Genomic DNA, 16,285 nt, shown 5'->3' with positions numbered 1-16,285 from the left:
TTAATAGATTGCCAGATAGACATTTACAAGTAACTGAAACTCATAACGAACAATTTTTTTCTTGTTGGCAGCTGGTTTTGTTATATCTGCTTTTATTCTAAATACAAATAGACTAATATGTGTTAGTATTAAATCATCATCAGATAATTAATAAGCATCTCCTGGTTTACACAATTATCTCCTATACTTGCTATAATTCCCTTTCATCAGCCAGTGCTTATAGGTAGGCTTTAATTTCCTCAAAACGTTAGAAGAGAATGTCAACTAATGATGAGAAATGTGATTGCATCTCTCTGTGCTCAACACTCACGCAAGTACTGAGTGTTCAGAATTCTCAGTGTTCAGAATTTTTAAATATCAGAAATAAAGACAAGACGTATCATGGACTACAATAGTGATATTTGTTGAAAAATAGAGTAATTTTTGACATTACCATAATAAGAACTAGGTAAATCTTAAGATACCTTGATAGTAACAGCAAAGAGAGAATCTTAAGTCTTGTGGAGTATTTAAAACAGATATATTTTTATTTTAAAGCAGAGAATATTTAAAAATAACTAAATTCAAATATATTTATCTTATTTTTATTGTTTGAATTTCTTCGTTATAGGTATTTTTTCTTTCCTTTTTAGAGAAATTCACTTTTTAAAAATCATATTTTTTCCTGATTTTACATGCTATTACATTTACATATGTCTGTAACCAGCATGTGCAGTTTGTGTGTCTGTGTGTTTTAAAACTTTATTTAGATGATATCATACTTGTAGGCATCATTATGAGACATGTATTTTCTATATTTAATATTATGTTTCTGAGAAGTCTCCACATGGTTCCATACTCAGGAATCATATACATGCTCTACATTAAAGGAGAAAGGTCTGAAAAAGCTTAATGTACCATTTTCAACAACCAACTTGACTGTTTTAGTCCGAAAGAGAAAATTTCAAACATTAAATTTTAGACATTAGGTAAGATGTCAATTAGGGAAGGTTGGGGGACACATTAGAAATCATTCAAGTAAACTTACTCGTGAGGCAGGTTTTGGGGTCTTTTTGATGTGACATTATTAAATTGGGGTGAAAATATACTTATAACAAATATGTTTTACCTAAGAGTGTGACTTAGGTTAATACACTTTATCATGTTTTATACTGTATATTTCTTGCCCTCCCTTCTATTTTTCATTTTTTGTTGTGTTAAAACTTTAATTTACTATTTATTGTGCTTACAAAATATATCTAATCCTAAATCCCAGGGAATGTATTTTGATCAGTACAGGGAACAATACTGTGACACGTTTATGGATTAATATCATGAAATAATAAATATTTACTAGATGAAATATACAGAACAGTTGAATAGATTTTGCTCAATCTTTCTTACAATATCACCAAGAGACCAGTTGAAAAATAACAGCACTAAAGTATTTTTTTTAAGAAAATTTATAATAATTGAAAACAGAACTTTAAGATGAAGTTGCCAGCACAATCTTATGGCATCATCCCTAGGCACTGTCAGTAAGATTGAAATTTTTGATCTCCATTATTATTTTTGACATAGTACCTTCACAGACAGAGCACAGGTAAATAATGTTCTGTAATGAATTCAGTTCATAGTGCCAGTATCTTGAAAGGCACTGTGCACCAGTGCTTCCTATCATATATCAACAGGGGATTACTAGTCTCAGCTCTTCTCATTTTGCTCTGCAAACTCTGGTGTTTATCTTAATCTTTTCTCTTTTTCCTTACCAACATATCTTTTTTGTATCATTCAGGCAATTTTGCCTAGATATCTTCTTTGGGGATTGCAATTTCTTTTGTATATCCTGGGATCTCTTCTAATAACTAGTGGAAAGGAATTAGGGATTTCAACATTGTTGATTTGTGTGTGTGTGCTAGTCCAATCTAGCAGCAGTTTTTTCATATTCTTAATAAACACAGGAAGAAATTCAGCTTTCCCAATTGCTTGATCACTTTCCAGATTATTGACTCCCAGTAATCAATAGCTGGTAAATGAGTTAACTGAGAAAGAAACATCATACTACTTTTTATTTTTGAGGAGGAGGGACCATTAAAAATCAATAAAAATCAATTAAAGTTTTTCTAAATAAAATAGAAAAAATCCTACTAACCATTAAGGAAAGCAAAGTGGCATTCAAATTTGTCTGATAGAGACATAATTATCTTTTATATCATGAGCATCATGTTAAGTTTGTTTATTTTTATGCTGTAAGGATTAAAAATTTAACTATAAAATAAAACTAAATCTTAATTTCTCTGTAAATGACCCATTTTTAAACTTATGAGTTTATTATGACAAAGTAATAAGGATACTTTTAAATTATTGTATTTGTTTTACCTTGGAAGTAGGACAAAATTTTCCCTGTACTCCATTTAGGCTACCCTTGGGCAAAACTGTAGTTCATCTCCCCAATATCTTGATTTTCTTTTATCTCCTCTTGTTTTTATTTTGTGCAATAGATCCCTCTCAAGAACTAAAGTTCCATATTTTCTGTTTCTTTATCCCTTCTTTAAAACTTGATCTCAAGAAAACATCTTATTGATTCATTCAAAGTAGCATAGACGTTTTATTAAACTTTTTAAACTTCCATTTTAACACAAGACAAACTTCTAATTTTACTTACACCCATAAATGAAATTCAAATTAGGTATGAGTTGGAGAGGGGGACAACATTTGAGGCATGTCTCATCTTACCATTGTGCATAATATTGAAACTTATGCAATAAATTATTTTCTATTACATTTGTGCTAGATGTCTGTTGTCACCTCAGTACTATCACTACTGCATTCCAAGGCTGGAAACTGGATTTTTCAAGAATGTACTTTCTTGGATGGTTCTGAGTTAAAGGCTCCCAAATTCCATTGGGTCTCCCTTGTCATCAGAAGCAGTTCTTCCCCATTGCCAGAGAAGATTAGCTTCCCTTGAGTGAAGAATCTATGATGAGCTCTTTTGAAGTAATCACCTTTCTAGAGAATGCTGATTATTCTAAATCTCAGTCCCACCTCCTCTCATTTTTTTTCTAGACATTTATTTAGACTCAAGGTCCTATAAGATACAGGAAGATAAATACAAAGTGTGACCTAGAAGAAGATACCAAACTTGACCCAAATGATAAGATTTTGCTGGTTTATGTTAGGAGAAACCTGAAGGTGATAAAGGCATCTCTCTCTCTCTCTCTCTGTCTGTCCTCTCTCTCTCTCTCTCTCTCTCTCTCTCTCTCTATCTATCTCTCTCTCTAATAAAGACTCTAGATTTAATGTGCTGCCTTGAGGCCATAGGAGAGGCTCTAACAGTGTGCTCTGGTGGTTGACTAAAACCTGAACCTAACAGTCACTATTGTCAAAGTTTGGGATTTAATTTTCCTCCCCTTGGAAGCTACTAAGTTAGCCTGTTACAGTTTTATGGATACCTGTTACAGTTTCACAGAAGACATAGAGAAATGAGATTTCTGGGCCAGGTAGGAAACTTTATTATTCACACCATAGCAAGCAGCATGGGCATCGTGTTTGCATCATTTCTCCTTATTTCCCAAGTCCCAAGGGATAATTCAGAGGGCCCAAGTGGATGGTGTTCACACAGTGGGTTTGTGTTGTAACTGAAGAACGAGCTTGGTGCATCGCCTGTTTTGTATATAGTATGCATACTCTTTGACTGTCAGAAACATTGCCTCATACCTGAAAGTTGGTCACTGAAAACACAATCTTGTCAAATGCTGGAGGTTAAGAGCAGTCAGGACCTTCTACTCATGGAATACAAGATCATGCAGTTTTGCTCAGAGTTCATGGCAAATTGCCTTTACATAAATCCCCTTCACCCTAAGTATTCTTAGCCAAACTCACATTTTCACATGTATGTGCACTCCATTGGCCACTCTGATTAATCTGATAAACAGAGGCTAAATCCAAATCTATTTAATTTGTTTCATACGGCGTGTAATTAAGGATACTCTCAACAAAATTTCAAGCAGCAGTTTGAGACCAATCTGCAGTATTGACCTCAACTATGCCCCACAAGTTTGTGGACCCAGTCAACTGTTAATAAGTGCTAAGAGGATCAGTAGGTCTCATTTGAGATGGACAAGATGTGATCTAAGGTCAGTCTATTATCCATTATCACCTTCTCAAGGGAGTTTAGAATGAACTGCTGATCTTTGGTTTCATTGCCAATAATTACGACGGCAATAGATGGGACTAAAATCCCATTCCCAAAGGAGAGACGTTCTATGGTCTACTCTCCTCTACAAACAGACAAAACTTGAAGGGCACAGATAACGCCAGTTTGGGATTTGTTGATTAATTTGATCTGAATGATCACTGTATTGGTTTGGTTTAGCCACAAAGGCAGTACAATCAAGAAGGTGCAATGTTAATTACTATACATTGCATAACCCAAGGCTGTATGAGTGTCTGGAGAGGCATATGAATTTACCTCAGTAAGATGGAAAAATGGTTGTGTAAGTCATTGTCTTTGTCTACATACAAGTGAGGATCCGTATTCTGAAGCTGATGTTGATGGCATCAGGCACAACAAAATGGTTTAGAACCCATCATGTCTAAATGACATATTGTGTTTTCATAACACATGAATGGGTATGACAAATCCTGCAGCAAGTTAGATTGCCAGCTGCAGCTGCTGCTTGACTCTGAAAGAGCAGGCAACTGCTAGAAGGGATATTCTCAGCAATTAGAGAATATACCCACATTGGTTCCCTGACCTATTTAGTTAACAAGGAGGGTCAAATTGAAGGCCCTTGTAACTGCCTCCTCTTGCCCTAAGAGTAAACAAAACAACACAACTCTCCCGGAGGGATTTCAAATGTTTGTAGCACAATCAAGTGCTTCCAAGAAGCAGAGATGGTTACTTATATCACATCCCCATTAAAGTTATCTGTTTGTCTTGTGCAGAAGAGAGGCAGAGGTTGAAGAAGGAAAGAGGAATATTATAAACTTAATCAGATAGCAACTCATTTGCAGGTAGTGTTCTGAATGTGATTTCTCTACTTGAGAAAAGTAATTTTGTCCATGCTATCTGGTATACAACTAATGTTTAGGGAAATTTTTTTTTTCTTTATACCTTTTAGTAGAGACAATCAAATGTGGTTGAATAACAAGAAAAGCTACACAAGTCAAATTTCAGAGAAGAATGGATTCCAAACAGATACTAGTAAACTGTGAAGGAGTTTAGAGAATATTAGGCAATGTGAAGAGTGGCATGGGATGAAGACTTTTGAGTAGGCTAGAATTTGATGGTTAGGGCTGTTTAGAAAAGAATTTAAGTACAACATTTTAGAGTTCACTTTAAGTATAATGGACAGGGCAGTCGATTGATCTGATTTATGTTTTAGAAGGTACTTTCATCTGTCATGTGTAAAATGGATTGAAGTGGGGCAAGAGTGTTAGGCAGGAGGCAATTAGAAGGTTATTGCATAGTCCAAGTGAGAATTATGTTGGCTTGGACTGAGATGGTAGTAGTGGAGATGCATCAACATGGAAAAATTAGGGAAAGTTTTGGAAAGCAGGGTCAATAGAACTTGATAATGGATTTAAGGTGAGAAACCAAAGGTAACCCTAGGTTTTGGCTTGAGCAAGCCAAACTGGTTAATAGTTTACTGAGCTAGAAGAGACATGAAAGGTGAAGTAAGGGATTGCAGAATGTAGGGAAAAGGTATGATGGGGGAGTAGGAAGACAGAATTCTCAGAGCATATAATATTTGATAATTATTTAACTTTTTTTCAGGTTTTCTTTTAGATTTAGGAGTACATGTACAGGTTTGTTACAAGGGTATATTGCATGATGTTGAGGTTTGGGGTCAGGTGGAAAACGCATCACCCAAGTGGTGAGCATAGTACCCAATAGGTACCCAACAGTACCCAATAGGTAGTTTTTCAACTACCCTCTCTCCCCACTCCTGTAGTCCCCAGTGTCCATTGGTCCCATCCTTATGTTCATGACTACCTAATGTTTATCTCTGACTTATAAGTGAGAACATGTGTTTTGGCTTTCTGTTCCTCTACTAATTCACTTAGAATGATGGCCTCCAGCTGCATCCATGTTGCTGCAAAGGACATGTTTTCATTCTAATTATGGCTGTATGGTATTTCATGCTGGATAAGTACCTCGTTTTCTTGACCCAGTCCAGTGATGGTGGGCACCTAGGTTGATTCCATATCTTTGCTTTGGTGAATAGTGCTGCAATGGACATACGAGTTGCATCTGTCTTTTTGGTTGAATAATTTATTTGCCTTTGGGTATATACCAAGTAATGAGACTAGTGGGTCAAATGGTATTTCTATTTTTAGTTCTTTGCGAAATCTCCAAACTACTTTCTATAGCGATAAAACTAATTGACACACCCACTAACAATGTATAAATGTTACCTTTACTCTGCAGCCTTGCTAACATGTGTTATTTTTTTGACTTTTTAATAATAGTCATGCTGACTGGTATGAGATGGTATCTCACTGTGGTTTTCATTTGCATTTCTCTGATGATTAGTGATGATGAACATTTTTTCATATGTTTGTTGGCCTCTTGTATGCCTTATTTTGAAAAGTGTCTGTTCATTTCTTTGCCCACTTTTTAATGGGGGTATTAGTTTTTGACTTGTTGAGTTGCTTAAATTCATTGTAGATTCTGGATATTAGAAATTTGTCAGATGCATAGTTTGCAAACATTTTCTCCCATACTGTAGGTTGTCTGTTTACTCTGTTGACCTTTTCTTTTGCTCTGCAGAAGCTCTTTAGTTTAATTAGGTCTCACTTGTCAAGTTTTGGTTTTGTTGCAGTTGCTTCTGAGGACTTAGCAATAAATATTTTTACCAAGGCTGATGTTGAGAAGGATATTTCCTAGGTTTTCTCTGAGGATTTTTTATAGTTGTAGGTCTTAGATTTAAATATTTAATCCATCTTCAGTTAATTTTTGTATATAGTGAAGGGTAGAGGTCCAGTTTCATTCTTCTGAATATGGCTAGCCAGTTATCCCAGCACCCTTTATTGAATAAGGAGTCCTTTCCTCATTGCTTATTTTTGTTGACTGTCCAGGATCAACTGGTTGTTAGTGTGTGGTTTTACTTCTGGGTTCTCTATTCTGTTCCATTGACCCATGTGTCTGTTTTTGTACCTTTACCAATGGCTTTGCTAAGCCATTTTGGTTACTGTAGCCTTGTAGTATAATTTGAAATTGAGTAAAGTGATACCTCTCACTTTGTTCTTTTTGCTTAGGATTGTTTTGGCCATTTGGGCTCTTTTTTTGGTTCTATATGAATTTTAGAATAGTTGTTTCTAATTCTGTGAAAAATGACATTGGTAGTTTGATGGGAATAGCATTGAATCTGTAGATTGCTTTTGGGAGTATGGCCATTTTAATAATATTGGTTCTTTCAATCCACAAGCATGGTATGTTTTTCCATTTGTTTGTGTCAGCTATGTTTTTTAATTTTTTTTTCAGCAGTGTTCTGTAATTCTCCTTGTAGAGTTCTTTCATCACCGTAGTTAGATCAGTTCCTAGCTATTGTTTTTGTGGCTATTTTAAATGGAATTATGTTATTGATTTGACTCTTAGTTTGGACATTATTCTTATGTAGAAATGCTACTGATTTTTGTACATTATTTTTGTGTCCTGAAACTTTGCTTAAGTCATTTCTCAGTTCTAGGAGCCTTTCCTCAGAATTTTTAGGGTTTTCTAGGTATACAATCATATTGTTCACAAAGAGAAATACTTTCTCTTGACGACTGTTTTGGTTCAGACTTCCAGTACTGTACTGAATAGGAGTGGTGAGAGTGAGCATCCTTGTCTTGTTCCAGTTCTTAAGGGGAATGCTTCCAGCTTTCACCTATTCAATACGATGTTGGCTGTGGGTTTGTCGTAGATAGCTCTTATTATTTTCAGATATATTCCTTTGATGCCTAGTTTGTCAAGGGTTTTCATATAAAGAGATGTTAGATTGCATCGAAAGCTTTTTCTGCATGTTTTTAGATGATTATATGAATTTTGTTTCTGTTTATGTAATGAATTATATTTGTTGATTTCCATATGTGGAACCAACCTTGCATCCTAGGAATAAAGCCTACTTTATTGTGGTAGATTAACTTTTTGATGTGCTGCTGGATTTGGTTGGCTCAAATTTCATTGAGGATTTTTGCATCTATGTTTATCAGTGATATAGGCCTGTAGTTTTCTTTTCTTTCTTTCTTTCTTTTTTGTTATGTCTTTGTCAGGTTTTGGTATCAGGATAATGCTGGCTTTGTAGAATGAGTTGGAGAGGAGTCCCTCCTCCTCAATTTTTTGTAATAATTGCAGTAGGATTGATACCTACATTTCTTTGTGCATCTGGTGGAATTCAGCTGTGAGTCTATCATGTTCAGGGCTTTTTTTTGTTGGTAGGTTTTACATTACAGATTCAATTTTGAAACTCATTATTAGTCTGTTCAGTTTCAGTTTCTTCCTGATTCAATCTTGGGAGGTTTTGTGTTTCCTGAAATTTAACCATTTCTTCTAGATTTTCTAGTTTATGTATATAGAGATGTTCATAATAGTCTCTGAGGATCTTTTGTATTTCTGTGGTATTGGTGGTAATGTCACCTTTTTTTCTGATTGTGCTTATTTGGATCTTCTCCTTTTTTTCTTCATTATTCTAGCTCCAGCCTATTGATCTTGTTTATTCTTTCAAATAGCCAACCTTTGGCTTTATCGATTATTTGTGTGGATTTTTGGGCCCCAATTTCATTCTGTCTTGGACTGAATTTAGTTATTTTTCTTCTGCTGCTAGCTTTGGGGGCAGTTTGTTCTTGTTTTTCCAGTTCCTCTAGTCATGATGCTAGATAGTTAATTTGAGATCTTCCTAACTTCTTGATGTAGGTGTTTAGCACTATAAACTTTACTCTTAACCATGTTTTTGCTGCATCCAAGGGATGTTGATATTTTGTGTTCCGGTTTTATCTCAAATAATTTTTTTTATTTTTGCTTTAATTTTATTGTTTTCCTGAAAGTCATTCAGGAGCATATTGTTTATTTTCCATGTAAGCATTACAAATGTTGTTGCATTAAATTCTTCTTGGAGTAGTTTGAAGTCTTGAAACAGAGGAAACTTTCATATTTTTCTACACTACCACTGAATGGGGTAATTATCATAAAAGTCCTACAACCAAAATCCTCATCCCCTGATTCTCAGGCTATTATAATTTTTACATGAGATCAGACTAATGTAACAATCGAGAACATATAAAAAAGATGAAAAGTTATAAAAAAGTTTTTTTTAAAACATGGAAAAGTTATAAGAAATAATCTATAAATGACATCACACTAATACTCTAAAACTTTGCTAAAGATAAAAAAATTTACTTGGTTTGCCCAAGTCAGAGACATTTTTATAAGGTACCCAAGAAATTAACAGCTATAAAAATAGTGAAAAAATTTTAGATGGGAGCGTAAAACTAAAATCAACTCATTTTCTGGCAGAGTTCTTCCAAAATGTCAAGTCCACAAGAAAGGATGTGTGGCAAAAAGTGTCTTCATAGAGTTGTCTCAGATACCAGCCACTCTCATGCTGACAGTCTTTGTCCTTTTGCTCAGATTGGCTTCAGAGGTGCAAGTATATTGGCAGATGCCTACTCAAGATAGGCCAACGAACCCTGAGGGATGTCAGCTGGCTTTTTGTGCTGCACATTGATGTCCTCCAGCACCTCCACAAATGCCTCAACTATGTCAAGTTCTGGACCAGCATGTCTTTCCACTATAATTCATTCCTTAGTTCTAAGAAATCCTCTTTGATAGCACTGTCTGGTTTCTGGACAGATAATTACAATCTTTTTGAAGGAAAAAACATTCTGTCTGTCTTGCAATATCCAGAAACTTCTGTATACACTGATCAACACCAGTTTGAATTTCTTCCTGATTGGTGCCATTGACATAGTTCCGACTCACCAGAGAAGCAAAGCAAGCCTGAAAATATGACTTCAACTTTTCCATCAAGGTACTATTATAAGGTCTCAGAGAACCTGGAGCTTCCTGAAGAAGCAAAGCCTAGCTAGCTTGGGAGCCCCAGTAGGGGCGTTGGGGGACCCAGTGGCTCCCCAGGGAACACATCACCTGGTGGAGCTGCCATATCTTGAATAAGATTTCTTTTAAATAGGCAATGGAGATGTTAACTAGCCAGTTGAATATGAATCTGACATTCAAGAGAGTAGTCCAGAACAAATACAGATTTGAGAGTTATTGACCAAGAGAAGGTATTAAAGCCAGGATTTCCCAGAGATAAGGAAAACACAGAGATGAGATGATTTATGATCAAATCTGGAGTACTATGAACTGTTGGAGGTTAAGCCTAGGAGGAAGAGACAAGAAAGAAGTATATTGAGGAAGGTAGAAGGAAAGCAGGAAAAAGTTGAGTCATAGAAGCCAAGAAAAGAAAGCATTTCAAGAAGGAGGATATAATCAATTCTTTTAAATGCAGTTTAAATTTCAAATATGGTAGGGACAGAGAAGTGATTTCTGATATTTGATAGCATGGAAATTATAGCAACCTTAACAAGAAGAGTCTTGGAGATGTTATAGATATGAAAGTGGTGGGGACAACTGCAAGTTAAGAAGAAAATTAAAGGAATTTAAAGAGATAAATAGAGCTTAATCAGAACAAAAATGGAATATGCAACAACCCAACAACAGCAGCAATGAAACAAAAACATAACTTAGCAAATAAAACATCAAAACAACAAAGCCCCCAAACTATCTTTAGATTACCTTTGAGCTATGTTTTAAAAAAAGATTTTTTGCCACTTATCTTCCTCAAATAGTAACCTGTAGTCCACTCACTCAGCTTTACCTCTACGCTGCTCTAGATTCCACTTCCACTGCTCCTGTAAACCCTCTCCACTGTCACTGATGACTGCACAATGAGACTTTATTCTCTACACTCTCTAAAGTCCTTGAAATACTTATAAGGGATGAGACTTTATTCTCTACACTCTCTAAAGTCCTCCTTACTTATAAGGGATGTGTTCCAGGACATTCATTGTATGCCTGAAACCACAAAAAGAAGTGAACTTTATCTATACTGTTTTTTATACATCATACCTATGATAAAGTTTAATTTATAAATTAGACACAACAAAAGATTAACCACAATAAGTAATAATAAAATCAAAATATAATAACAATATACTGTAATAAAAGTTATGTGATTATAGTCTCTCTCCCCCCAAATATCTTATTGTGCTATACTTATTGTACTGAACTGTGGTTGGCAGTGGGTAATGAAAATGCAGAAAGCAAAGCTGCAGATAACGGGGAAAATAGTTATTAATTACAGTCGAGACTCCTCCCTTGTCAGCCATGACCTTCTATTACATTGTTTCTCCTTTTTATCATGTTATTCTATGGGTCATCTCTCTTCTTTCCTCCCACAGGTATTGACAATTTTTGTTTTCCTTCAGCATTTATACTTCCATACTAATTGTCCTACTGACTTATGGCTTCAGTGATCCTTCAGTATGAGTGATTCATCTGGTTAAATCTCGATTCACGTTCACTTCCAAGTTCTGCACTTATATCTCCAACTTTCATATCAACCCTTTCACTTGGATAGCCTGTAAGCAGCCTGTTGCAACTCTCCTCCTCTTCCAAACTTTCCTTAAGATGAAGAAAGTAAGCTATCATAAAGATTATGTTTTTTGTATAGCTGGAAATTTTTCCAGGGTCAGAATAAATTTTATAGAAATAGAAACTCCTTTGAAACTTTTCTTAGAACTTTAATGTTTAAATAGAAAACAGTTGTTAGTAGGAATCTTTTACTTCTGCCAAATGCTGAGAGCTATGTAGAAAGCATGGTTGTATAGAGTCATTAATCAAATATTCAAGAAGATATTAATAATCCAAAAATAAGTTATCAGTGTGAATTTTAATTAGAGATAATACACTTAATACTAGAGTAGAAATATAGTTTGGAATGTGAACAGTGGGCATTTAAGATACAATATTTTCATTGTGTTTTCCTGTAAGAAACCATAATGTATACATATGTATATAGCAATTAAGGCAATGATTATGATTGTAACTAATTAATTATATTTACCTCAAGCGCTTAGTTAATGTTACCTGGATAATGATCATGCAAATTATTTTTGTTAATAGGTAGCAGTTTTGAATAAATAAAAACAGTTTTAAGGAGGAAGTGTTATTTAGGAGGCAGTTGAAGCACTCATAGGAGTTAGGTAGGAAGCTACAGGGAAACTGAGTGAGCACTGAGGTGAAAACTCAGAATGTCTGCATAAATCTGAGACAAGTTCAATTTCACTGAATATCTGTGGGTATGATAAAGGTGACGATAAACCTGAGAAAATATTGTGAATGGACTTGAATACCTAGCTCTGAAATGTGACCTTCCAGAGATAGTGAACAACCATAACATTGTTTTTTAGTTGCCTGAAAAATGAAGGGGCACAAATTTTAGAAAATATAATCTGACAATGGTGCACAAAATTCATTCGTGGCTGGGGAGGAAGGAGGTGAATAACTGGTTTCCTTGTGGTAGTAGTCTGTATGTGAAGAAGGTACCATGACATTGTTGCATTTCACATGGTAGAAATGGCTGTAATTTGCCCAGACCTGAGCCTCCCATTTCCCATGTGAAGCCTAGAACTGTGGGGCCAATCAGAGACAAATTATTGCTCTTTATGCATATCTAAATTCTTGTTCATGGCAAACAAACACAGTCATCATTGGTTTCTAGCCTTATACTGTCCAAGCCAGAAAGCTTATCATCCCCATTTAGAATTTTTGACTAGTGAATAAAAATTTTAACTTTCTGGGAAGCTTAGTGTTTTATTTTTTATGTTATTTTTATAAGAACAAGGGCCTTAGGACCAGTTGACTTGTGTTTGATTTCTCTTTCTTGTGCATATTATGAAAGTCACAATTCTTGGAGGCCACATTTCCTGGTGCAAGATGAGTGAAGGAATACATAACTCAAGGTTTTTAAGATTGTCAGTGAGATAAATTATGTAAAGAATCAAGCTTATTGGCTTGCTTATATGGGCAATCAATAAATAATACTGGCTTTCCTCTTCATTATAATTGACCTTTTGCAGAATGGCATTATTGATAATTTCTCTCTTTAAACTCACCTCCGTCTCTCCTCTTCAATAACATCTACTTTTCTGGTTCTTCTCACACCCCTCTTTCCCTCTGCATACGTTTTTGTTTCATTGGCATTTCGTTTTCTTATAAATTGACTTTTTCTAGAGTCCTATTCTCTGCCCTTTTTCCTTTGTACTCTTCTTAGGTAATCTCTCTAATAACCACAATTTCAAACACTATATGAAAAAATGATGGTTTCAAGTTTTTAGATTTAATAGAATCTGTCTCATATCAGTTTTTCCTATGGCCAGCTAAATGTATACTCCTAGATACTACACAAATATTTAAGACTCAACATATCATCTTAGTTTGTTTCCTTTTTGTCCTAGTCCTAAGCTGCTACAACAAAATATTAGAAACAGGACAGCTTATAAATACTAATTTCTTTTGTCAGAGTTTTGGAGGTTGGGAAATCCAAGATCAAGGTGCCTACAGATTCAGTGTCTGGTGAGGGCCTGCTTCCTGGTTCATAGATGGAGGGCTGTCTTCTCATTGTCCTCACATGTCAGAAGGGGCAGGAAATTTCCCTGAGTTCTCTTTTATTAGGGCACTAATCTCTTTCATGAGGGCTCCATCCTCATGACCTAATCACCTCCTAAAGGGCCACACCTCCAAATACCAAGACATTGGGAATTAGATTTTAACATATGAATTTGGGGGAACACAAATACTCTACAGCCACTTTCTTGTGCAATTTCCTCTTAAATTTTCAGCAAAGAGTGTCACTATCAACTGACTTTTCATGACAGTATCCTAAGAATGTGTCTAGACACTTTCCTCTGTCTTATATTCTGTTACAGAAAAATTGTTACCTCCTAAATTGTTTCCAGTATGCCTCACTTCTTTCTGAAATGGCCACAGTTCAGGCTTTCTTTCCATAGATTATTATTGTATCCTTCTGACATGTTCACAAGGATTCCATCTTTTCCTTCTGCAAATTCTTCCAGAGTCATTTTTCTAAAATACAAATATGATACCCATATATGTCAGGGTAAAACTCAAAATCCTCACTTGATGTACAAGGCCTCTAGGAGTCAAGACTTGCCTGAGGCTTCGGCCTCATTGGTCTCACTAAACTACTGCATATATCAGAGTGCAACATTAAAGCCTTTTTTGCAGAAATGGTTTTCTCTATTTATCGTGTTCTTCCCCATCTTGTCTTTAATCTCTATACATCTTTTAAACTGTCAGCTGAAAAGTCAATTATTTAACATTCAGCAGATTCTTATTAAACCCCAACTTAATGTGCCAGGCACTGTGCTAGCCAGTTCTTTGCGAATAATTCCTAGACACTCAGACACTTCTCATTCTGCTTTGTTCACGTATCTATTATCAAATTGAATTATCAGGATTTGCATACATATCTCCTTCTTTTACTGAACCGTGTGCTTCCAGAGGGCAGACAATTTGTCTTTATCATCTAGGTATTATTAACTCTTAACACAGTCATAGATAATAATTAAGCTCTGAACAAGTGAACAAATGGTTACTTTAAATAACATTTCTTAGAGAGATTGGAAAAAGTATAATTTGACTTGAGCTTAGTAAAATACAAACGTGTTTCCTGACATTCTAAGCCTACTGGGCTAGAAAATGAGTGTTTTAAAATAAATGGAACACCTCAGCATTCTAGTTAATTGGCATGAATAATTTCTGAAAGAAGGTGGAATATCAAATAGCTATCTACTTTACCTCTTTTTAATATATATTGTATCTATTTTGATAGAAATTAGCAATAAACCAAACAGATGTTTACTCACAGATATCACTGATTTTCATTTGGGTGTGGATAATGAGCACTAAGAAGGCAGGTAGAGTTCCCAGAGAGTAATTGATGTTGATGTTTTGTGCTATCATGTGGATACTTTGAAAAAAGAAGAGACGCTAGACTCTCATTACATGCCCAATAATTACAAGCAAGGGCCATGTGGATCAATGATTCTTTAATGAAATGCTGTGTAGTGCACACTGTCATTATTTTATTCTTACAAATAGGAAGCAAGAATGAATGATTCTATTGAATTCATGGGCATAAAGGTCTATTTGGATTGTAAACTCAATCTCCTCCTTTTATAAATGAGGGAATTGAAGACCAAAGACATTAAAGTACTAATTTCAGCTGACAAAGAAGAGCTAGTGTTAGAGCCAGGATAGAGGTCAGATATTGTAACTAAAATTTCTTTCAATTGTTTTAAATTGCAGCAGAAGATGATACCTTGTGAACCATGAGGAATCAAGACTGGCATTATATTAAATTTTTTTTTTACCTTTTCCTCCTTTTTTTAATTTTAAAATGTATATTTTTAGAGACAGGATCTTGCTGTGTCACCCAGGCTGGGGCCCAGTGGCTCAATCATAGCTCACTGCAGATTTGACTCCTGAGCTTAAGTGGTCCTCCTACCTCAACCTCCTGAATAGCTAGGACTGCAGACATCACATTAATTTTAAACACATTAATCAGTCATTAATTATTTGCATATGTGTATTAATTATATTGTTAATTTTCCATGTTAACTAGCTCAGATTTGATATTAATTTTATATCAAATATTTTACAGATTTTATTTTTTCTTTGTTAGCTCTTGAACAGCATCAAAATATTGGCAGCTTTTCCTTTAACTTTGTGCAGATAACTATGATTTATGGTGTTTAATGCAGTTATTTATCTCAGGCCCCATAGAATACCAGATCTAGACTTCCTGTATTATATTTCTACTGGGTTTCCTATACTTCCTGGGAAAGTTGTTGGAATGAGTTGGTAACAGGTCAGATCCTCAGGAGCTCAGGATTAGAATTCACTAGGAAATTAGTGTGACAAGAAGGCCAACTGATGATCTGGGAGTGGAATAAACAAAGAGAGAGAGCAAAGAAAGGAAAACAAGTGGTAGAACAGAGGAAACAAACAACAGAATAGCAAGGGCAGTATTTAAGGTACTTGAGGAAAGTAAGGAAGGAACTCAGAATGGTAAGGTAAGAAAATTAGGCCTGGAAAGATTGAATGAATTCCTGCTTGTTAGGGGTAAGATATTGTGCTACTCATTTTTCAGTTATCTCATTTAATCCTCACAATTCCAGAACATATTTTCATTTTACAGGTGAGGAAATAAGATGCATTGAAGTTAAGCCATGTGCC

At 35.2% G+C, this 16,285-nt stretch overlaps 1 pseudogene; it reads right to left on the bottom strand.

The window, feature by feature from the left end:
* Positions 1 to 9,544: 9,544 nt before the first annotated feature.
* LOC105537023 lies at positions 9,545 to 10,124 on the bottom strand (annotated as a pseudogene).
* Positions 10,125 to 16,285: the final 6,161 nt, after the last annotated feature.

Source organism: Mandrillus leucophaeus, unplaced genomic scaffold (assembly GCF_000951045.1).
Source record: "Mandrillus leucophaeus isolate KB7577 unplaced genomic scaffold, Mleu.le_1.0 Scaffold1670, whole genome shotgun sequence".
NCBI classification, from domain to species: Eukaryota; Metazoa; Chordata; class Mammalia; order Primates; family Cercopithecidae; genus Mandrillus; species Mandrillus leucophaeus.
This window is presented reverse-complemented; position numbering and strand designations above follow the sequence as displayed.